General features: G+C 39.5%; 2 long non-coding RNA genes across 3 annotated transcripts in view; one reads left to right on the forward strand and one right to left on the reverse strand.

The window, feature by feature from the left end:
* LOC132681371 (uncharacterized) overlaps positions 1–23,703 on the forward strand; it is a 122,443-nt gene that overhangs the window by 68,981 nt on the left and 29,759 nt on the right. The gene's annotated exons all lie outside the window — the stretch shown is intronic.
* LOC144616891 (uncharacterized) overlaps positions 1–23,703 on the reverse strand; it is a 43,913-nt gene that overhangs the window by 1,223 nt on the left and 18,987 nt on the right. The window lies entirely within an intron of this gene.

A 23,703-nucleotide genomic window follows, 5' to 3' on the forward strand; every position in this document is an offset into this window, starting at 1 on the left:
ATGCCCCGAGAATATGGAGCATCTCCCGTGGAACACATTTGTGAAGTGCAGCCAAGGTCTTCTGAAGTTAAGGAGAGGTCTGTAGACTAGGAATATGGTAAAAGTTTGAAATAGCTTCTGTGAGGAATAGGAGAAACTTCTGACAAAGCATTTACTGAAGGACTTTTGGGCTGTGAGGAAGAGTAAGCTGAGGTGAGAGAACCTTATTGCATGATTTTCACAACAGCTTGCATTCAGAGGCTGAGAGGGCTGATGGATGAACACTTAGGGATGATGGGAGGCAAAGGGGCAAAGATGATGGGATCACTGATGAGACAGTGATTGAACTGATATAACCCAGGATGTAGGCTGAGTTAAAAAAGGAGAGAAGACAGAAGGGAAGGAAAGTTGGTGGTAAACAGAGGAGATGGTCTCTGAGGGCTTGACTAGTTCAAATGTCAAGTGAAGGAGTAAGATGTGGGAGAGTTAGAAGGTGGTAGTCAGCGAGCAATTTACTGGAATTCAGTGTATCAAAGGTGGAGCACATAGACGTGCAAAGATCCCCAGGTGTGCCTATGGGAGGAGGTAGTTGTTATGGAATAAAGGTCATTGTATATATCAAACTAGAGTGTTGGATGACTAATCAATCCATATGGCTGTTAACACTGATGACAGCAAAGCAAACGACTCTGGCATGAATTTAGGAGAACGCTGAAATATTGATAGATGACAGACTGCTTTCGTTTGGAGTATGCATCCCAGCCCCTACTCTCTATCTGTTGCATTCTGACACCCCGTTCCCCTGTTCTCGGAGTATCTCCCACCACACTTATACCCCTACACCCCACTTCGCTCAGAAAAAAAATCTTCCCCCAAGAGGCCACTCACTTGTCACTGTAAATTAGGAAAGATCAATAGAAAGGTCCTGGACATAAATCTCTCATTAATTCAAAGGAGAAAGAAGTATAAAATGACAATAATTTATAAGTGAGATGAATGGTTTATCATAATGAGTCAAGAAATCAGAACATTTATTGCAGGTTTACTTTGTGCTTAGCTTAGAGTTTAAGTGCATTGGCTTTGCAGTTCAGCAGTCCAAAGACCAAATCTGCCACTTAATAGCTGCATGAGCAGGGCAAAAATTACTTTATCTCACGAAACTTCAGATTGTTGTCTTAAAATTAAGATAGTACCTCTTACTGCATAGAATTGCTATGAAGATTAAAAGAGATGTTTCTTGTAAAGTAGAATGTACTTAGAACAACCAGCACTCAATTCCGGCTAGCTATTGTTAACATTCTTCTCCTTCTGCGTCCTAAGGCATTTTTCTGACAGGGTCCTCTTTACTCATCCTAGAATGAAGAGAAATCCATCCACATCTAGTGCTTGCCAGGGAATGTGATGGATCCAGCTTATGGCAATCTGGGGTCATGTGCTTCTCTTCCTAACTTGTGGTTCAGTGACGTTGACTGCTGAGATCCACTATATTCGGAATGTTCACACCATGGAAATTGGCAAAAACTTACAAAATGGAAGGAGTGTTGGTGGTAGTGGTGGGGCAGTCAGAGTCTGTTTACCAGCACACTACTGCAATGGGTTTTAGCTTGCATGTTCCCTTCTCAGATCTGTAGCAGATCTGCTGGGCAGCTCCTAGCCCATTCCCAGCCTCTTGCAAGTTTTCATCTAGTGAGACTCTGCTGGCCTGAAATGGTATCTTCTCCTGCCCCCACTATCTCTATCCCCCTCTAATTGGTGGAATTTGTGAAACATTATAATTGCTAGACCCTCTATTTTCACCGCTCTTTCTGTCTCGGTGTTTCTGCAGTGTTTACACCGGAGACTACAACACCCCTGGTATATACCCCACTTCCTGCCTAGTTTTTATCATGGAATTTGAATGTTTTTAGGAAGAGAAGGAAGGGAGGACTAGGAGAGAAGATTCTGGCTTCCTCAAACCATGTGGCAGGAGGCTGTCTGTCTAAGGTTTCTCATTGTAACAGTCTTTTATTTCTTCATTCAGGACAACCGGAAGGGCTTTACAACCTGATTTCTGGCCCACGAGTGCCACTATTTTCCCCAGTGGCATAGGAAAAGAGAGCAATTGATTAAACTTTTCCAGTTTCCATCTGACTTAGTGGAGTTTTCCCCTTGCTTCTGCCTCTAAGTTAATTATCAGTTTTGTGTTTTGATCTTGGTAGTCATCTTCTTTCTTTTTTTTTTTTTTTTTTCAACGTTTTTTATTTATTTTTGGGACAGAGAGAGACAGAGCATGAACGGGGGAGGGGCAGAGAGAGAGGGAGACACAGAATCGGAAACAGGCTCCAGGCTCCGAGCCATCAGCCCAGAGCCTGACGCGGGGCTCGAACTCACGGACCGCGAGATCGTGACCTGGCTGAAGTCGGACGCTTAACCGACTGCGCCACCCAGGCGCCCCATCTTCTTTCTTTTTAAGTATTTCATTTGGAAGTCGAAAAGGTTTAAGCCAGGATCTACTAGTTGAATGTCATTTTATATTGGAAGTTGTCCTAAGAGAAACTCAGTTTTACTTACACACTTTATTTTTGTTCTTTTCATGTCCTACCCCAAAATTGTTATTAAATAGAATTATTTTGTATTATATTTCCTTTAAGAAAGTACACATGGCGAAAACAGAATCCAATTTAACCTAGTTTCTAGGAATTTATTGGAATATACACTAGTGCCCTGAAAAAAAAGGTTCTTCCTATATGCACAAATTAATTAATATAATTATGAACTCTGCCTGGAAGGAGAGCTGAGAGCCAGGAAATAAACTCAGATCTATTATAATTATGTTTTCAAAAATTACCTTTTTGATGTGCCTGGGTGCCTCAGTCAATTAAGCATCCGACTTTGACTCAGGTCATGGTCTCGCAGTTCATGGGTTCAAGCCCTGCATCAGTCTCTGTGCTGACAGCTCAGAGCCTGGAGCCTGCTTCAGATCCTGTGTCTCCCTCTCTCTCTCCCTGTTGCCTGCCCATTCTCTCTCTCTCTATCTCTCTCTCTCTCAAAAAAAAAAAAACCCTAAATAAACATTAAAAAAATTACCTTTTTAATCAGAATAAAATCTATTTCTTTCCTTTTTTACAAAAATTATTTTTTTATTTAAGAGATAGAGAGATGGCACACACGAGTGGGGGAAGGGGCAGAGAGAGAGAGGAGAGAGAGAGAATCCCAAGCAGCCTTTGCACCCCACACAGGGCTCAATCTCACAAACCCGGGAGATCATGACCTGATCTGAAATCGAGAGTCTGACGCTTAACCAACCGAGGCACCAAGCACCCTGACAAAATCTATTTCCAAATTGAAATTTAACACCCCCCCAAAAAAACTAATAGATTTAGGTAAGACAAGAAACGAAATCAAATATTTATTGAATACCTTCTACCAAAATAATTTCTGGCAGACAAAAATTTAATCAAAAGCTATGGCATAAACTCAGGTCATGATCTCACAGTTCATAAGTTCGAGCCCCACATCAGGCTCTGCACTGACAGTGAGGAACCTGCTTGGAATTCTCTATCTTTCCCTCTCCCTCATGCCTCTCCATGCTCACTGTCTCTCTCTCTCAAAATAAATAAATAAACTTAAAAAAAAATCTACACCATAAAGACCTGTATTTTAGGAACACCCTTAGGAGTGAATGTTACACAGTTGATAGTGAACTTTTTCCTCAGTTAGAACTGGTGATTATATTAGTGAATAGAGATGGTAACCTTATTTGATTGTTGGTCTTGTGTTATAAAGTTCTGGGAACTGTGTGTAAGTGCTGGGAAACAATAGCAGTGAGATTCTATTCTTCTCCCTGAATTTGTCAGGAATGGGCAATCTAGGAAGATAGCTTTTGTCAGTTTGATTTGCTTTACCTTCATGCTGCCAGGTTGTGATTAGCTGTCAAGAAGAGTAACCTCTCTCCTGGGAGTGAGTCACTGAATTCTATTGTTCCTGCAGGAGTAACGCCTTCCCTTGGATGGGGGAGAGCCAGTTGAGTGTGAATGCTAGCCTTTGTTAAACAAATCAGAATCCTTTTATCTGGCAGTAGGCGCCAGTTTGGGCTCATCAGGAGTGTGGCATGCCAAAGTAAACTCATGTTCTTCCTTATTATTATTGGTAGATGGGGCACCTGGGTGGCTCAGTCGGTTGAGCTTCTGGCTTCAGCTCAGGTCATGATCTCATGGTTTGTGGGTTCAAGCCCCACTTCGGGCTCTGTGCTGACAGCTCAGAGCCTGGAGCCAGCTTCAGATTCTGTGTCTCCTTCTCTCTCTGCCCCTCCCCCGCTCAAGCTCTGTCTTGCAGAAAAATAAACATTAAAAAAAATTTTTAAAAAAGATTGGTAGAAGAGAGGGAAGCTATTGATAGTTATTTTTTGTTTAATAGACATGTGACAAAGACAATCATGATATTCTTCTGGATGAATCCAGGAAATGTGATACGGAAAGTAATACAATGGATTATGTGGGTTAGATTCTTAGCTAATTTATTAACAATGGCCAAACATCTGCTTAATCAATCCATGTTGGCTTTGAGAGGTTCGGGGGTTTGTTTTGTTTTGTTTTTGATAATTTTATGAGGATTCACGAATTGTACATACCTTTATTATTTACCTCTATGGAGACCTAGAAGAGATGCTTACCAAATAGGCAGATGACTAAAAGCTGGAGAAACAGATTACAGTTTGGATAATAGAATCAAGATCTCCATAGACTACATGATAGATCATGATAGATCTCCATAGACTACATGATAGATCTCAAAAGATCAAATTTGTCTACTTAAATTTTAAAGATCAGCCTCACAAATAGAAGTCAAAAGAAACCTAGCACTGAAAAAAAACTTAAAGCAAAGGGTTGGGGTGTCTGGGTGGTTCAGTTGGTTATGCATCTGACTCTTGATTTCAGCTCAGGTCACTATCCAACGGTATATGAGCTGGTGCCCCAGTGCAGAGCCATCTGCACTGACAGTATGGAGTCTGCTTGGGATTCTCTCTCCCTCTTTCTCCTTCCCCTCTCCCTCATCAAAAAAGTACCCTTAAAAAAAAGTGATTTTTTTAACTTAAAAAGGTTTTTTTAACTTAAAAAGATTTTAAGTTTATGTTACTTAATAACTTACAAATAAGAAAAAGCAAGTGCAACCTTAGGTTGTATTTATAGAAGTACAGCAAAAAAAGAATGGAGCCCAGTGTTTTCTGTAATGATCAAACCACAATTATTCATGATTATTTATTACAATGATTCAGAACATCATCCTAGAAGTTATTGGAATCTAAAATGGATCAGTCTGAGTTAATTCAGGAAGTTTATTGAGAGGATAAGTTTGTACTTTAATAACTACAGCAGAAAGTAGGAATTGAGGTGTTATAAGAGAGCACAGGTGAAGTCATATGTAAATTTGAAGGAGCCAGAGATTATTTCTAGGAGTAGGGATCAGGAAATCCTCGTTGAGGGGCATTTGGGTGGCTCAGTTAAGTGTGTGACTTCAGCTCAAGTCATGATCTCACGGTTCATGGGTTCGAGCCCCGTGTCAGGCTCTGTGCTGACAGCTCAGAGCCTGAAACCTACTTCGGATTCTGTGTCTCCCTTTCTCTCTGTCCCTCCCCCACTTGCTCTCTGTCTCTTTCTCTCAAAAATAAATAACCATTAAAGAATTTTTTTTTTTAAAGAAATGCTCATTGAGCAGAGGGAATAGTTGGAGTAGAGAACACAGTTAAATCTCTTTGTTGTGTATGAGTCTTGTAGGGGTCTTGGTGTCTTTGGCTTATGGCTACAGAGACCAACTTAAAGTGTCAGACACAAAATGAACCTAATTTGAAATCCCAAGTACAAAAATGGTACAGAAAGTTAAGTCTGATGGTCTTTGTCAAGAGTAATAGTATGAGAGAAGTAAAAAAGGTAAATTGAAGCCAGATAACTGTGCTTTATTAATATCAGTGAGAAAGGACTTCAGGTCTTCAAAGAGGTCCTAATGTCTCAAACAAGGGTTGCAATTCCTAACTTTGCCTCTGTTCTCTGACCATCACAGTCTTAACTCATGCCACTGGGGATTTGATGCCTCCTGCTATACAGAACTATATATGACTCTGATTTCCCTTATCTCTTCTTTTGTATCACACCTATACCCTCTCCAAAGCCCAATCCCAGTGCATTCATGTCTTATTAATACTTGTAACAACTACACCTTATGCAGAATACCTTACATACCAAGCAAAGTTGTTTGCATTTTACAGAAGTGGCACAATCACAGAAGGGATTCAAACAATTTGTCAACCATGAAGGGTGGACAAAGTGCAAAGAAGAAGATCAAGGCAGAGAAAGAGATAATGAAGATCAGATTTAGGATTGTACTTACAGGAATATAGGGGAGGGAGCAGTTGTAGTAGATATACACAGTTCCCTCTAAGGCAGGATATCATTGGGGAAATACTGGGCACACTCTTACTCAATTTAGGAATGAGGCAAGAATAATCACCATCTTCACAACAAATTAACTCTGTGAAACTTTAGCCTACACAAGCAGTCAGTGGAAAACAATTAGAAGATTAAAAATTGAAAAGGTAGAGGCAAAACTACCTTTATTCCCAGATGATATGGTAGTTTACGTGAAAAAAACCCTCCAAAATTGAAAGTAAAATGAAACAGTTTAATTTAACTGTATATCAAATTGGTGATACAGCCATAAAGAGGAAAGAATTATTTCAATTGTCTTTAGAAGATAGGACCCTGCCTGTAGAGTCTTAGGGAGATATATCAAAAGAGTGAAATAAAAAGCAAATCTTGCATTTTACTTAGTAGCAACTTTGGTATTGATACTATAATTTTGAAACCATTTTATCTACATCATAGAGTAAAACAAAAAAAAACTATATTCACATTATTAAGGACCAGTATTTTCTTTATGAGAGAAGAGATACAAATAAAAAAATCAAAGAAAGTGAGAGAAGCTTATGTCATTCAGAGAAAACTAGGAAGGGAACTAAATCAATTTGGTAAGGAGCACATATCAAACAACAACAATATTAACAGCTAATGTCACTTTAGTGGTGAAGTATTGAATGCTTTTCTGCTAAGCTGGTAACAAGACAATAATATCTATTCTTACCACTTCTATTCACATTGTACTGAAGAACCTAACCAGTGTAATAAAACAATAGAAAGAAATAAAAGGCATACAGTTGAAAGTGAAGAAATAAAATTTTGTTTATTCACAAATGATTTGATTTATAGTTAAAAAATCCAGTTGAGGGGCGCCTGGGTGGCGCAGTCGGTTAAGCGTCCGACTTCAGCCAGGTCACGATCTCGCGGTCCGTGAGTTCGAGCCCCGCGTCAGGCTCTGGGCTGATGGCTCGGAGCCTGGAGCCTGTTTCCGATTCTGTGTCTCCCTCTCTCTCTGCCCCTCCCCCGTTCATGCTCTGTCTCTCTCTGTCCCAAAAATAAATAAAAAACGTTGAAAAAAAAAAAAATTAAAAAAAAAAAAAATCCAGTTGAGTCTACAGATAAATTTCTAGAATAATAAGTTGAATTTAGTAACCTACATATGAGGTCAATAGGAAATATATTTTACATATTAGCAACAGTCAACTAGAAACTAAAAATGTTAAAACTGCATTTATAAGAGTACAGAATGCCATCACATTATTCCACAATGAAGTCAATCAAAGATATTCTACAAAGACTTCTACAATGAAAACTATGAAACATTGCCAAAAGAAGTTGAAGGCGTAATTAAATAGAGATATATATCATTTTAGGAATTGGAAAACTTTATATTGTTAAGATGTCTAGTTTCCTCAAATTGATCTTAAATTTAATGCAATTCCATAAAAATCTTAGCATATTTTTTAAAAATAGAAAATTACAAGCTGATTTTAAAAATTATGTGGAAAAAGGGGCACCTGGTGGCCCAGTTGGCTGAGCATCTGACTTGGGCTCAGGTCATGATCTCATGTTCCTGAATTCGAGCTCTGCGTTGGGTTCTGTGCTGTCAGCTTGGAGCCTGGAGCCTGCTTCAGATTCTGTCTCTCCCTCTCTCTGCACCTCCCCTGCTCGTGCTCTGTGTCTCTCTCTCTCTCAAAAATAAATAAAACTTTAAAAAAAATTTTTTTAATTATGTGAAAAAAGTAAAAGATCTATAATAGTCAATCTTTTTTTAAGGTTAAAAAGCAGTGCTTTTTTTAAAAAAAATTTTTTAATGTTTATTTTTGAGAGAGAGAGAGAGAGAGACGGAATGTGAGCAGGGGAGGGGCAAAGAGAGAGGGAGACACAGAATCTAGAGCAGGCTCCAGGCACAGAGCCCAATGTGGGGCTCGAACTCACAAACTGAGAGATCATGCCCTGAGCCAAAGTCAGACGCTTAACTGACTGAGCCACCCAGGCGCCCCTAGTGGTACTTTTTTTTTTTTAATGTTTTATTTATTTTTGAGAGAGGGAGATGGAGTGTGACTGAGAGGCGGAGAGTGACAGATAGCAGTCTCCAGGCTCTGAGCTATCAGCACAGAGCCCAACTCAGGGCTCAAACTCACAAACTGTGAGATCATGACCTGAGTCGAAGTTGGACGCTTAGCCAGCTGTGCCACCCAGGTGCCCCTGTAATAGTCAATCTTGAAGAAGAATGAATTTGAAGGACTAACCTACCAGATGCCAAGAATTAATCTAAAACAGTCTAAAAGAGTAATTAAGACAGTGGTGTTATTGGCATAAGGACAAATAAGTCAATGAGTCCAGAAGGAGCCTCATGCATATATGGTTACGTGATTTACGACAAAGTCGTCAATGCAATTCAGTGAGAAAATTGCATGATGACTTTTTTTCAATGAATGGTGTCAGAGCAATTGAATATTTACATGGAATAAAAAGACCCTAGTAACATGCTTCATCTTATAACATGCACAATAATTAATTTGAGATTAAATCATAGATCTAATGTGAAAGATTAAACTATTATACTTCTAGAAAAACACTTAAGGTAATATATTCATGGGATTGGGGTAGGTAAAACATTTATAACTAGGACACAAATGATTTAACCATTAAAAAAAGTTCACAAATCAGATTTCATCAAAATTAAAAACTTCTGTTCATCAAGAGCACCATTAAGAGAGCAAAATAAAATTATATGTCTACAAAGAAAGTTGTACTACAATATTTATAGCAGTTTTATTCATAGTAGCCAAAAATGGAAAGTCCCAAAATGTCCATCAACAGAAGAATGGATAAATAAACTGTGTGCATATGGGTGATCTCTGGAGAATCCTTTAAACTTTTCTATATTTTTGAGATTTTTCATGATAAGATTTCAGGCAGAAAGTACAGGAAATAAATAAACACAGTAGAGTGCTAAATATGCTTTTTAATTATCCCTAGGTGTTTAGATTTGGCATTAATTTATGAACTTTCATTTCTGTTTCATGTTTTATATAGCATATTGGGGTATTTTTACATTTAGTATATATATTTTAATACAAAATAAATCTTATTTTGTCAATATGGTGTAAAAGAAAGAAGCACATGTATGTCCTGTTACTGCAGCTGCACCTATGATAGTTCCAATGCAACATGATGTTTTCAGTGAGATTTTTAGAGGTATACACAATTATCTGACTTTTTCATAATTACTCTTTAGGTACATATTACCAAATAAGATATTTGATTTTGTAATATTTTTAAGTTTTTTATTTTATTTTATTTTTAATTAATTAATTTTTAAATTTACATCTGAGTTAGTTAGCATGTAGTACAATAATGATTTCAGGAGTAGATTCCAGTGATTTTTTCCCTTATGTATAACACTCAGTGCTCATCCCAACAAGTGTCTTCCTTAATGCCCCTTGCCCATTTAGCCCATCCCCACCCACAGCCCCTCCACCCTCAGTTTGTTGTATTTAAGAGTCTCTTATGTTTTGTCCCCCTCCTTGTTTTTATATTATTTTTGCTTCTCTTCCCTTATGTTCATCTGTTTTGTATCTTAAATTCCTCATGTGAGTGAAGTTAATGATATTTGTCTTTCTCTGACTAATTTTGCTTAGCATAATACCTTCCAGTTCCATCCACATAGTTGCAAGTGGCAAGATTATATTCTTTTTGATTGCTGAGTAATATTCCATTACACACACACACACACACACACACACGCCATATCTTCTTTATCCATTTATCTGTCGATGGACATTTGGGCTCTTTCTATATTTTGGCTATTGTCGATAGCACTGCTCTAAACATTGGGGTGCATATGTCCCTTTGATAAGTTTATTTTATTTATTTTGAGAGAGAGAGAAAGAGAGAGAGGGAACGTGTGAATGCATGCACTTTTGTGTGCAAGGGGTAGAGAAAGAGAGAGAATCCCCAAGCAGACTCTGTGCTTTTAGCACAGAGCCCAATGCAGGGCATGTAAGATATTTTAAAAACATGGAAAATACAGAAGTAACTATAGTTAGCAGTAATTTGGACATACTTCTTTGCTATTTAAGTTGGAATCTTTTTAAATTTACCATTTTATGATGGTTTATTTTTATTTATTTATTTATTTACTTATTGACAGAGGGCGCAAGTGAGCAAGGGGCAAAAAGAGAGAGAGAGAGAGAGAGAGAGAGAGAGAAGCGGGGCTCACCCAAAGCAGGGCTCATGTTCACTCTGTGCAGGACTTGAACTCATGAACTCATGAACCCATGAGATCATTACCTGAACCAAAGTCAGATGCTTAATCAACTGAGCCACCCAGGCGCGTTTTTTTTTTTTAAGCTGTATGTATTTTTTAATAAAAGGGGGGAAACATTTGTTTTAAAGATAATTATTCGAATTGGCTAGAGGAGTAGAGGACCAGGCACCAAAACACTCAGAGACAGCACCGAGCTTTAAGCCTGAGTACTGAGTACACATGTGTACTGCACAGACCATTGCCCATAATGCTAGCTTTCCCCACAGGTCCCCCTGAGAGGTTCCTTCCCTGAACCACACAGAGGGGAGCAGTCCAGAGTGGTGCTCTTGCCTCAACTGGCTGCAGTAATTGTCACAGAGGGATTGCAGTGATTTTTCTGGACCAATCAAAATCTTGATCTTGGGGAGTTTGGAAAGTTTCAAGAGGTAGCTGACCAGTTCGAAAATTGTAGTGGAAGCCAAACTCACACAGAGAGGAACAATATGCAGGTGCCATAAGACCATGGAAGCCATGAATAATCCAAAGCCATAAATTGGCAGAAAGCATGAGCACAAGAAAGATAGCTGGTAGTTAGTTGACAGGAGAGGGAAGAAGCAGAAGTGCATCTGAACTCTGTTAATAATGCCTATTGCTAGACAATGTCTTAAGTGTTTTATAGACACTAACTCATTTAATTCTCAGTTTAAGGTAGATCGTTTTATTCTCATTTTTACAGATGAGGAGGAAACTAAGGCAGAAAAGCATTAATTATCTTGGCAGTCTGGTTCCAGAGACTCTGCTTTTAGCCACTATACTGTGCTGCCCCATCCCATGGCCCAGCAGGAGAGGGCAAATGAGCTGCATGGGCAGCTTCTGTGATTGGCCACCGAGGGGTCAGGCCCAGCTCTAAAGCTATTCCCGTTTTTCCCCTTGAGGCCTTCTTTTTTTTTTTTTTTTTTAATTTTTTTTTTTTAACTTTTATTTATTTTTGAGACAGAGAGAGACAGAGCATCAACAGGGGAGGGGCAGAGAGAGAGGGAGACACAGAATCTGAAACAGGCTCCAGGTTCTGAGTGGTCAGCACAGTGCCCGATTCGGGGCTCGAACTCATGGACCGTGAGATCATGCCCTGAGCCGAAGTCAGACGCTTAACCAACCGAGCCACCCAGGCACCCCCCTTGAGGCCTTCTTATGAAACCTGTCCTGTTTTGTTTTGTTGTTTTGTTTTTAAATGAAGTCTGGCTCTCTGTCCTGAGGATCCTATCTTTTTTTTTTTTTTTTAACATTTATTTATTTTTGAGACAGAGAGAGACAGAGAATGAACAGGGGAGGGTCAGAGAGAGAGGGAGACACAGAATCTGAAACAGGCTCCAGGCTCTGAGCAGTCAGCAGAGAGCCCGACACGGGGCTCGAATTCACGGACCGCGAGGTCATGACCTGAGCCGAAGTCGGAGGCTTAGCCGACTGAGCCACCCAGGCGCCCCCTGAGGATCCTATCTTACATCAAACAAAGACAGAGAGAAACAATCACCACCAGGAGACAAACAGGAGTAATGAGTTGAAACTTTACAAGTAAGCAGGGACTTCATCAGAAAGGGCCTTTAAGCCATGTTAAGGTATTAGACCTTTTTTCCAAAAGCAAGGGATATCATTGAGATGTTGTAAGCAGGGAAGGTGAGGGGAGGATCATGATGAGATCCACATTTTTAGAATGATTATCCTGGCTGCCTGTGTGGAGGAGTGAGATAAGAGGCTGTGTGTCGGGGCGCCTGGATGGCTCAGTCGGTTGAGTGTCTGACTATGGCTTGGGTCATGATCTCACAGTCCATGGGTTCGAGCCCCGCGTCGGGCTCTGTGCTGACAGCTCAGAGCCTGGAGCCTGTTTCGGATTCTGTGTTTCCCTCTTTCTCTGACCCTCCCCTGTTCATGCTCACTCTCTCTCTGTCTCAAAAATAAATAAAATGTTAAAAAAAATTTTTTTTAAAAGAGGCTGTGTGCCTGGTAGAAGGCCAAATTAGACTTGGATGAGCAGTGATAGCCTGAGTTAGGGATGTGGCAGTGGGGATAAAGAGGTAAGTCTGAAAGGACCTTGTGCTCAGAAGGGCCCCATGATTTGCTTAATGCTCTGCTAATACTGCTTCTAGTAATTGTTGAACAGGAAACTCCACACTCCAGTTTTGTACTTGGCCCCACAAAATGTGTAGTTGGTTCAGCCATTAAGCCTTTGGGAATGCAGCACTGGAGCACAGAGAAGCAAAGTTTTGAGTAGTGTTCCCCAAAGAGTGTTTCCCAAGTGTGCTTATAGGTGTCATGTGTGGGGAAGAAGTAGGGTCCATAATATGGGTCTTCATGTTCAAGTAAATTGAGGAAATACCAGGTTAAACAAAGTTAAATCATTTTTTTAAAGTACAAAATATCCCCGAATTATCAGTATGCTAGATAACTATAGTATAATACAAAATATCTGGTCTTTGTCTCTAGTCCTGGTGCACATCTTCATCAACCTTTGGAATTTCTTGAGTGATAGGAGTATCTTGGTTATGCTTATGACATAATGTGGGGTGGGAGGGTACCTAACTGGTCTCAGGATGGATGCTGAATGATCATCGTAAAGACCAAACTTGTTATTAAAGAGTTGGAAATTTCAGGCACCTGACCTCCAAAGAGAGGATCAGGGGCTAGAGATAAAGTTCAATCACATGGCCAGTGATTTAATCTACCATGCTTATGTAATGAAACCCCAATAAGGTCTGGGAGGCTCTGGAGAGCTTCCTGGTCAGTGAGCACACGAATGTACTAGAAGAAAATGTAGGAATAAATCTTCATGGATTTAGATTAGGCAAAGCCTTCTGAGATGTAACACCAAATATGTGCAACAGAAGAAAAAAACAGATTTCATTGGACTAAATTGGATTTCATCCAAATGCAAAGCTTTTGTGCTGAAGATGATATCATCAAGAAAGTGAAAAGACAACCAATTGAATGGGAAAAAAATACTTGTGAATTATATATTTGATAAGGCACTTGTATCCAGATTGATAAGGAACTCTTACAATTCAAATATTAGAAGGCAAATTACCCAATTTAAAAAATGAACAAAGGACTCAAAAATAGTCATTTCTCTAAAGAAGATGTACAAATGGCTGGTGAGTATATGAAAAGATGCCTTCTTCAGGGAAGGACCCAATGAAAGCAGAGGCAAATCCACACAAGAGAGAGGCTACCATGGTTGAGGCAAAGTTTTGAGAGATGGAAGGAATTTAAACCAAGCACCCAATTGGAAAGTTAACTTTTGGAAAATAGGCAGGATATTTAAGACAATAGGACAGGGCAGTCCAGTACCCAAAAATGTTTTGCAGGTGATGAAAGAAAACCTGATGGAGTCCTCTTCCCATGTTTCCTACTGTCACAATAAATCATGAAGCAAGGTGATCCAAAAGGAGTGAAAAGTTGAATATTTCATTTAGCTCTGAATAATGAAGACTTTTAATGAGTTCAAGAGTTTTAGTGGAATATATAGAATTTTTTTAAATTTTCTAATTAAAAAGTTATATATCCCCTTTATAGAAAATTTTAAGGCAGTTAAAGAAGAAAAAAATGCTGTGGTCTTATGACCCTAATATAACCACCATTAGCATTCTGATGAATTTTCTTCTGGTGTTTTGAATGCATTAAAAAACAAAGTCTCAGTGTACTCAAAGTGTACAAGTAATTAGTATCTTGAGCTTTTTGGTTTGGACTTTCTATTCTTATGAGTCTCCCTACCCCTTCCTCCTGCCTTGCCACCCCATGATGGCATCTAGCCTTAATATAGCAGCCATTTTCAAGGGCTGCATAAACTTGATAAACAAATTTATTATAATTAAACAGTAAGTCCCCACTGATCAAACTTCATTCTGATTTTCCAGTATTACACTAACTCCAGAAAAAATGTTTTTATACCTAGTATGGATTATTTCTTTAGAATAAATTGACAAATAGAATTGCTTGGTCAGGAACTATAAATAATTTTATACCTTATAATACAGAGTGTTGGTTCAAATACACACTTGGGAAACCTTCACCTCAGCAATAATTAAAAACAAGGTATCATGTTTGGCCTACCATCAGTTTGGTCTACCAAATTAGCCCAAACAATTAATAAATGAAAACATTTACATTAGTAGGTTTTTATGAAGGTTTTTATAAAGCCATTTGACACACCCTGGCTGTAACATATTTTTTTACACCTGGCTGTAACATGTTTCAAGGACATTGCCAAATTAGAGCATGTTTACCAAAGGTGTTCAAGATTTTCCATTTTGGAAAGAGACGGTCTGCTCAAAATTTCAAAACTTAAAAATAAGGAAAATGAGCAGCCTTCAGTTGGGTATGATCATGATAAATTCAGCAAAGTTTCTGCAACTTTAAATATGTAACAAATAGAGATTTTAATTATTGATTAAAAAATGAAAATATGGGTAGACTCCATTTGTACTTATGTCCCAGGATCTCCAGATGCCAGGGGTGGGACTGTGGGGGCAGCAAAGGTGTATTGAAAGAAAAATATTAACCAGCAGGTTAACATTTTTGTGGGGGAAGGTCTGTTTTTTTTCAGTTTTTCTAAGCTCTATTTTTGTAATGTTCTTTTCTAAATCAAATATAACAATATTCAAGGAACACAAACCTTAAATATATTTATAAAAATACAAATTAATATAAATTTTAAAAATAAAACATTTTAATGTATTTTATACACATTATTTTATATATTTTATGTATAAAAATGATGGTTAATTTTATGTGTCTGCTTGGCTAGGCTATACTACTCAGTTATTCAATCACATTAATCTAGGTGTTGCTGTGGAGGTATAGATGTAGTTAACACCTATCATTGGTTAGCTTTACGTACAGATTATTCTCCACAACGTGAGTGGGTCTCATCCATTTGGTTGAAGGGTGTTTCTTTTTTTAAATGTCTGTTTATTTATTTTGAGAAAAAGAAAGAATCCCAAGCAGGCTTTGTGCTATCGGCACAGAGCCTGACAGGGCTTGATCCCTTGAACTGTGATATTGTGACCTGAGCTGAAATCAAGAGTTGGTAGCTCAACCAGCTGAGCTACCCAGTTGCCCCCATTGAAAGACCTTCCGAGCAAAAAAGTAAGGTTTCCGGGACAAGAAAAAATTCTGCCTCAAGATCACAGTATCAATTCCCACCCAGGAACTTCCTTCCTTTCAGATTTCAAACTTACCAAACTCAACAATCACTTGAGCCAATTTGTTGTAATAAGTCTCTGTCTCTAATCCTGACCAATACATTATGTTTTAAAAACAAGATAATTTTCCTTCTAAAATATTCAAGATTATTTATTATAAGTAAAAGGCCCAATATATATCATAATTCATTAATGTAAAAAATTTAGGGGGGCCTGGGTGGCTCATTCGGTTAAGCCTCCAACTTCAGCTCAGGTGATGATCTCACCGTTTGTAGGTTTGAGCCACATGACAGGCTCTGTACAGACAGCTCAGAGCCTGGAGCCTGCTTTGGATTCTGTGTGTCTCTCTTTCTCCCTGCCCTTCCCTATCTCATGCTCTGTCTCTGACTCTCTCTCTCTCTCTCTCTCAGAAATAAACAAAAAAATTAAAAAGAAAAAATTTATACTCAAAGTATTCAAATAAAATTGTACTTTAGTTTTTGGCAGTTTAATTAAATTCCTACACTCACTGTCCATCTCGTTGCCCTGTAAAGAATTGTTATGCTTCATTCAGATCTATTGTGTCAGGGCCAGTTAGGAAAAAACAAATCACACCAGTTGATTTCACAACAAAAACTTAAGGAATTGGCCAAACAGGTATCAGAGAACTAAACCACCGAAAAGGGATCAGGAAGGTGACATTGAAGATAGTATCAGTAGAAGCTCCCATGCCTAGAGGTGGGAAAAGAAAGACGAAACCAGAAATTCTCAGGATGGCACTGCAGAACTGGGGCAGACACCTTTGAACAGGAAAACCTGCCTGGCTAGTGGGTGCTGTGATACTGGATACAAACCAGGTGTCGCTGCTAAGCTGCAGGACTGTTGTGGAGGTGATATTAACAGGGACACCCAGCAAACAGGAAGGAGAAGCAAGCCCCCCTTCTCTGGCCTCATGGCCTCCTCTTGCATTCTCTGTTGGCGGAAGGTAGAGATTCCGCCTCAGAGCAGAAGGTCGTTTAGCATCTGAGAGACAATACAAATTTAAGAGTAAAACAGCTTGTTTGATGTTTTAAGTGTTCCTCTACCACCATATGCAACTGTTGTGACTACAGCATCCATTTGTCAGTTCCTCCAAAGCCATCAATTTTACTATAGGTGCTGCTGAAGCAAGCACTCCTCCAGAGCCATCAACTGGAACACAAAAGAAAAACAAGAACGCTTGGCCCTGTTGGGAAATACTTCTCTGTGGAAGGATCTGTTGCCTTCCTGCTTTCTGAGAAGAATTTGACAAGTTAACAAATTTATCTTTTTCTAACCTAAGCACTTCTGTTTCTCAAATCCGCCCTGAACTCCAAAAAGGTGTTGGCCTCCAATATCAACAGTGGGATAACCCACAAATTTTCATGGCATTTTGACACAGTTGCCTTTTGTTTTGAGGATATAGGGCAAGCCATGTGAATAGATTCCCCCGCGGTCTGCACCGTAGTAGATGTTTAGTGTTAAAGGTTGTGCTGTGCCAAGGCTGATGGTAGGATCCCCAATGGCTAACATGCTCTCTGATATTTGTGTATGTGTGTGTGTTTATGGTATGCAGGGTTTGTGGTGTGCAGGGCAAGTCTGGAGCATCAGGACAAGGGCAGAGGTTCTTGTCTGGATCTAAAGAGCAGTATTGCTCAAGTGTACCCTGGCAGTGTGGTGGAATTAATGCCTCTTAGGGAGGAATTTGGCCAATGAAAGATGGGAACCTATGGGTAAATTCTTTCCCCTTTCCCCCTTTCTCTCCCAGGATGATGCTGAGATGTCATTTATGTGGTTTCTAGGGGCACAATCTCATGGTTTTGAGTTATCACTTATTAGAGGTCATCTTGCTAGATCTTCTTCTTGTTGGTTCTTTCTCCTTCTCTGCCTCACTGCATTTGAGGCTCACTTCTGCTCCCTGGGAGTGAATTCCCTAGTAAAGCACCCAGGCATATACCAGTGGCTTCAGACGTTTTTTGGGGGGAACCGAGGCTAAGACACTGTCAGTACCCCTACCACGAGAGGCATAGCTGGAGAGTATTTGTATTCTGGTAAAGAAGAGTGAGATTAGTTCTCTAAGGCACAGCCAGGTCTAGGTTGATACATTCATTCCGAGGGTGGTGCAAGTGTAGGCTGGCCTGAACAAGGAGTGTCTCCTATTTGTGTCCCAGGAGCCCCTCTTCTCACACTCACCTGGCCTTGCTGTTGGAGGTTAGAGCATATCAATCTATCACTCCTGCATTTGGAGTCCCAATCAGTTGGATGTAGATATAAGAAACCAATATAGCAGAAGCTTTCATAGCAGCTGGGCAGTGTCCAGCAACTCCAAAATATAGGGGTTTTACTAAATTGTGTTGGAAAATGGGGAGCTTGCACTACATTTTTCTGAATGCTTTTATACAAGTAGACAGATTCATCATTGTTTTCCAGCAAAAATGATTTTCTTATCATTAGATTTCAAGTGCAGGGAACCAAGTTAATCATTCTCAGTGTATGGCACACTGTTACTGTTGGTTCCAGGATGTCTTTTAGACATTAATGCTTAGCCGTCGTCGTCTTCTTCTTCTTCTTCTTCTTCTTCTTCTTCTTCTTCTTCTTCTTCTTCTTCTTTTAATGTTTTATTTTAGAGAGGGTGGAGGAAGAAGGACAAAGAGAATCTTAAGCAAGCTCTGTGCTGACCACTGAGCCTGAAAGCTGAAATCAAGACTCAGATGCTCAACCAACTAAGCCACCCAGGCACCTCATAGCCTTCTTTTAATTTTTTTTTAATGTCCATTTATATTTGAAAGAGAGAGAGAGAGAAAGAGAGAGAGAGAGAGAAAGAGAGAGAGAGAGAAAACATGAGTGGGGGAGGGGTAGAGAGAGGGAGACAGAATCTGAAGCAGGCTCCAGGCTTCGTGCTCAGCACAGAGCCCAATACAGGGCTGGAACCCATGAACCACGAGATGGTGACCTGAGCTGAAATCAGACGCTTAAACGATTGAGCCACCCAGGTGCCCCATCATAGTCTTTTAAATGTCATTTTAAAAACCTGTTTCATTTACCAGTTTTTATGCTTTCTTTTCTAATTATCAAAGTAATTTTTTTTAATTAGAGAAAATTTAGGAAGTTTAATAAAATAGAAAAATATCCATAACCCCACACCTAAACAGTACCATTATTAACATTTTGATAATTCCTTCTAGACCTTTCTCCATGCATTTTATGTTTTAGGATATATTTTGCATATACTTTTAATTTTTCTATCATCCTTTTAACTCAAGGTTACACCAGGGTCAGTTTGCAATGCCATTAAAACTTTTTGTGAGGGACACCTGGGTGGCTCAATCGGTTAAGCATCCACCTTTGGCTCAGGTCATGATCTCATGGTTCATGAGTTTGAGCCCTACATTGGCCCTCTGCTGTCAGCACAGAGTCTGTCTCAGAGCCTTCTTTGAGTCCTCTATCCCCCCCTCTCTCTGCTCCTTCCCTGCTCTTTCTCTCTCTCTTTCAAAATAAATTAAAAGACTCTGCTAAATTATAAGATGGAGGTAGCAACTTGATTTCAGTGACAAAAGTAATACATGCTTATTGCAAAAGATGTTGTCAGTATAGAAAAATATAAGGAATAAAATAAAAATCACCTGTAATTACATGTTCTAAACATGTACTACTAACATGCTAGTACATGCTTATGGTGGATTGTATGCAAAAATTACCACAATTATCCCCCTCCCTGTATCCACATGTGCTTGCAGTATGGTCTGGCACCTCCTTATATCAAGAGATAGAGATGGGGCACCTGGGTGGCTCAATCAGCAAAGTGGTCAATTCTTTTTTTTTTTAATTTTCTTTTTTCTTTTTTAAAATTTACATCCAAATTAGTTAGCATATAGTGAAACAATGCTTTCAGGAGTAGATTCCTTAGTGCCCCTTACCCATTTAGCCCATCCCCCCTCCCACAACCCCTCCAATAACCCTCAGTTTGTTCTCCACATTTATGAATCTATTTTGTTCTGTCCCCCTCCCTGTTTTTATATTATTTTTGTTTCCCTTCCCTTCCCTTCATCTGTTTTGTCTCTTAAAGTCCTCATGAGTGAAGTCATATGATTTTTGTCTTTCTCTGACTAATTTCACTTAGCATACTACCCTCCAATTCCATCCACATAGTTGCAAATGGCAAGATTTCATTCTTTTTGATTGCCGAGTAATACTCCAGTGTAAATATATACCACATTTTCTTTATCCATTCATCCATCGATGGACATTTGGGCTCTTTCCATACTTTGGCTATTGTTGATAGTGCTGCTATGAACATGGGGGTACATGTGTCCCTTCAAAACAGCACACCTGTATCACGTGGATAAATGCCTAGTAGTGCAATTGCTGGGTCATAAGGTAGTTCTATTTTTAGTTTTTTGAGGAACCTCCATACTGTTTTCCAGAGTGGCTGCACCAGCTTGCATTCCCACCAAAAATGCAAAAGAGATCATTTTTCTCTGCATCCTAGCCAACATCTGTTGTTGCCTGAATTGTTACTGGTAGCCATTCCAACAGGTGTAAGGTGGTATCTCATTGTGGTTTTGATTTGTATTTCCCTGATGATGAGTGATGTTGAGCATTTTTTCATGTGTCAGTTGGCCATCTGGATGTCTTCCTTGGAGAAGTGTCTATTCATGTCTTTTGCCCATTTCTTCACTGGATTATTTGTTTTTTGGGTGTTGAGTTTGATAAGTTCTTTATAGATTTTGGATACTAACCCTTTATCTGATATGTCATTTGCAAATACCTTCTCCCATTCTGTTGGTTGCCTTTTAGTTTTGCTGATTGTTTCCTTCGCTGTGGTGAAGCTTTTTATGTTGATGAGGTCTCAGTAGTTCATTTTGCTTTTGTTTCCCTTGCCTCCAGACACGTGTTGAGTAAGAAGTTGCTGCAGGCAAGATGAAAGACGTTTTTGCCTGCTTTCACTTCGAGGATTTTGATGGCTTCCTGTCTTACATTGAGGTCTTTCATCCACTTTGAGTTTATTTTTGTGTATGGTGTAAGAAAGTGGTCCAGGTTGATTTTTCTGCATGTCAGTGTCCAGTTTTCCCAGCACCTCAAGGTGGTCAATTATTGATTTTGCCTCAAGACATGATCTCACGGTTCATGAGTTCAAGCCCCACAGCAGGTTCTGTGCTGACAGCTCAGAGCCTGTTTGGGATTCTCTCTCTCCTTCTCTGTCTGCCTCTTTCCTACTCTCTCTCTCTCTCTCTTTCAAAATAAATAAACATTACAAAAAAAGAGAGAGAGAGAGAGAGAGTCTCTTTTCCCTCCTCTCGAATATGAGCTGGTCTTGTGATTTACTTTGGCCAGTAAAACGCAGCAGAACTACAAGCCAGGTATCGGTTCAGGATTCACTCTTGCTTTCAGAACCATGGGGAGCACTATGTGATCAAGCCCAGGTTCCCTTAGAATGAGAGACCAGGAAGAACAGAGATGAGCTGTCCTAGTTGATGCTGTCCTAAACCATTCAGTGTCCAGCCACTAGGCTGCTGACCACAGATGCATGACAAAGCTTGAGTCCAGATAAACTGCCCATATGAACCCAGCCCAAATTGTCTTTCTGCAAAATCATGAACTAAAGAAATGGTTATTTTAAGCCACTAAGTTTCAGAATGGTTTGTTATGCAGCCAAAGTTGATAATACAATCTTTCCAGACTTCTTTTCTTTCTTTTTAATTTAATTTAATTTATTTTATGAAACAAATTTTTTTATGTTTTTTTAATTTTATTTTTGAGAGAGAGACCGAGCATGAGCAGGGGAGGGGCAGAGAGAGGAAGACACAGAACCCGAAACAGGCTCCTGGCTCTGAGCTATCAGCACAGAGACCAACACAGTGCTCACAAATGTATGTTTTTTTAAAAGATAACCTAACGTTTTACTCTGTGTATTATTTTGTAAACTTTATTTTTAGCATAATATAATACATAGCATATATGGTATATAGAGTGTATATATGATATATATGCACCTATTTGTGGCATTTATAACAATAATATATAATATATATAGCATAATATAATAATGTAACATGTATTAAATAAATAACTGTGCTAAATAAATATTGATATTATTATGTTTAATATTATTAATGCTATATTCATTTTAATATTATGATATAGTGATACCATAATTTATTTCAGTAATTCCCCATTGGTGAAAACTTATTTTTCTACTATAAAAAAGCCCTCAGGGGCACCTGGGTGGCTTGGTCAGTTAAACATCTGACTCTTGATTTCAGCTCAGGTTATGATCTCATGGTTTGTGAGTTTGGGCCCTGTGTCGGGATCTGTGATGATAGCACAGAACATGCTTGGGATTCTCTCTCTCCATCTCTCTCTGCCCCCTCCCGTTCGCTGTGTCTCTCTCTCAAAATAAATAAAGAAACTTAAAAAATATTTAAAAAGAATCCCTCAGTAACATCCTGTAGTTATATTTTTGCAAATTTGCAAAATTTCACAAATTTACTATTTCCTTGGATTAAATGTTTTAGAAATACAATTGTTGGGTCAAAGGCCATGTTCATAGTTAAGGATATTGATACATGTTGCTAACCTGTCGTCCAGGAAGGTGACACCACATTGCCAATTCTGCTCTTCGTTGTCTGTATCATGGATTTCAGTTCTGCTTTTTCAGCCATTTCACCTACCTCCCTTTTCTTTTCATCCCATTGTCTTTCCATCTCCATCTATCCTATGCTCTTCTGAATTTGTTTCAAAGAGGTCAGTTACTTTGCATTCTTTTGAGCAGGAAAAATTTCCCAAACTTTAACCACCACCCACCCCCCCTCCCCCGGATTCCAACTGATTATCTGAGTCTGAGGATATTGCCCCTTCTCTTGTTTTTGGTATTTTTCCACCGGCTTCATTTTACTATCTGTTGATTATCCTGTGTATCCTCTAAAGAAGCAAGATTCATTCAGCGGTCTTACTTGGGTGTGTCTTTGCCCTCATGCTGCTCTCTCTTCACTTGGGGGATGGTAGGGTCCACAAGTTAGATCTACAGAGAGTGGCTGGTAGATGTGCACCACTCCCGGCCCAGTTCAAGTAGTTTTCCACCAAATGTCTCTGCTGGAAGGTGGTGGAATCTTCCATACCTATTTGTTTGCCCTCTCACCCTCTGAACAGATGTAGTTCTTAAAAGATTACCATCTCAAGCACACATTTGTCAAAGGCTCCTGCTCTCTCACTGCCCCCACTTCTAGGATTCTCCTTGAGTGGCAGTCACATCACAGCTATGCTGAGTTTTCTATCTAATGGTTCTCTAGTTACTAATTAGATCATCATGTAAAAACATTTGTGTTGGGGCATCTGGGTGGCTCAGTCTGTTAAGCATCTGACTTTGGCTCAGGTCATGATCTCATGGTTTGTGAGTTCAAACCCAGCACTGGGCTCGCTGATGTCAGTGCAGAGCCTGCTTTGGATCCTCTGTCTCCCTCTCTGCTCCTCCCCTGCTCATGTACACCTGCACTCTCTCTCTTTCTCAAAAATGAAATTTTTTTTAATGTTTTTACTTATTTTTGAAGGAGAGAGAGACAGAGCATGAGTGGGGGAGGGGGAGAGAGAGAGAGAGGGAGACACAGAATCTGAAGCAGGCTCCAGGCTCTGAGCTGTCAGCACAGAGCCTAATGCAGGACTCAAACTCACGAACTGTGAGATCATGACCTGAGCCAAAGTCAGATGCTTAACCAACTGAGCCACCCAGGTGTTCAGAGTGTCTGCTGTCATTTGGCATCCCATTTGTGCTTGCCCTTCAGCATCACTCCATGTTTCAAGCATGGTCACTAAGTGACCCAAGTGGTCAGCATTATCTGCAGTGCTCCAAACAACCTTACCTGACTCCAGATGAGTCAGGTGTTCTTGTCCT

This window comes from Panthera onca, chromosome A1 (genome assembly GCF_046562875.1).
Source record: "Panthera onca isolate mPanOnc1 chromosome A1, mPanOnc1 haplotype 2, whole genome shotgun sequence".
In the NCBI taxonomy this organism is placed as follows: Eukaryota; Metazoa; Chordata; class Mammalia; order Carnivora; family Felidae; genus Panthera; species Panthera onca.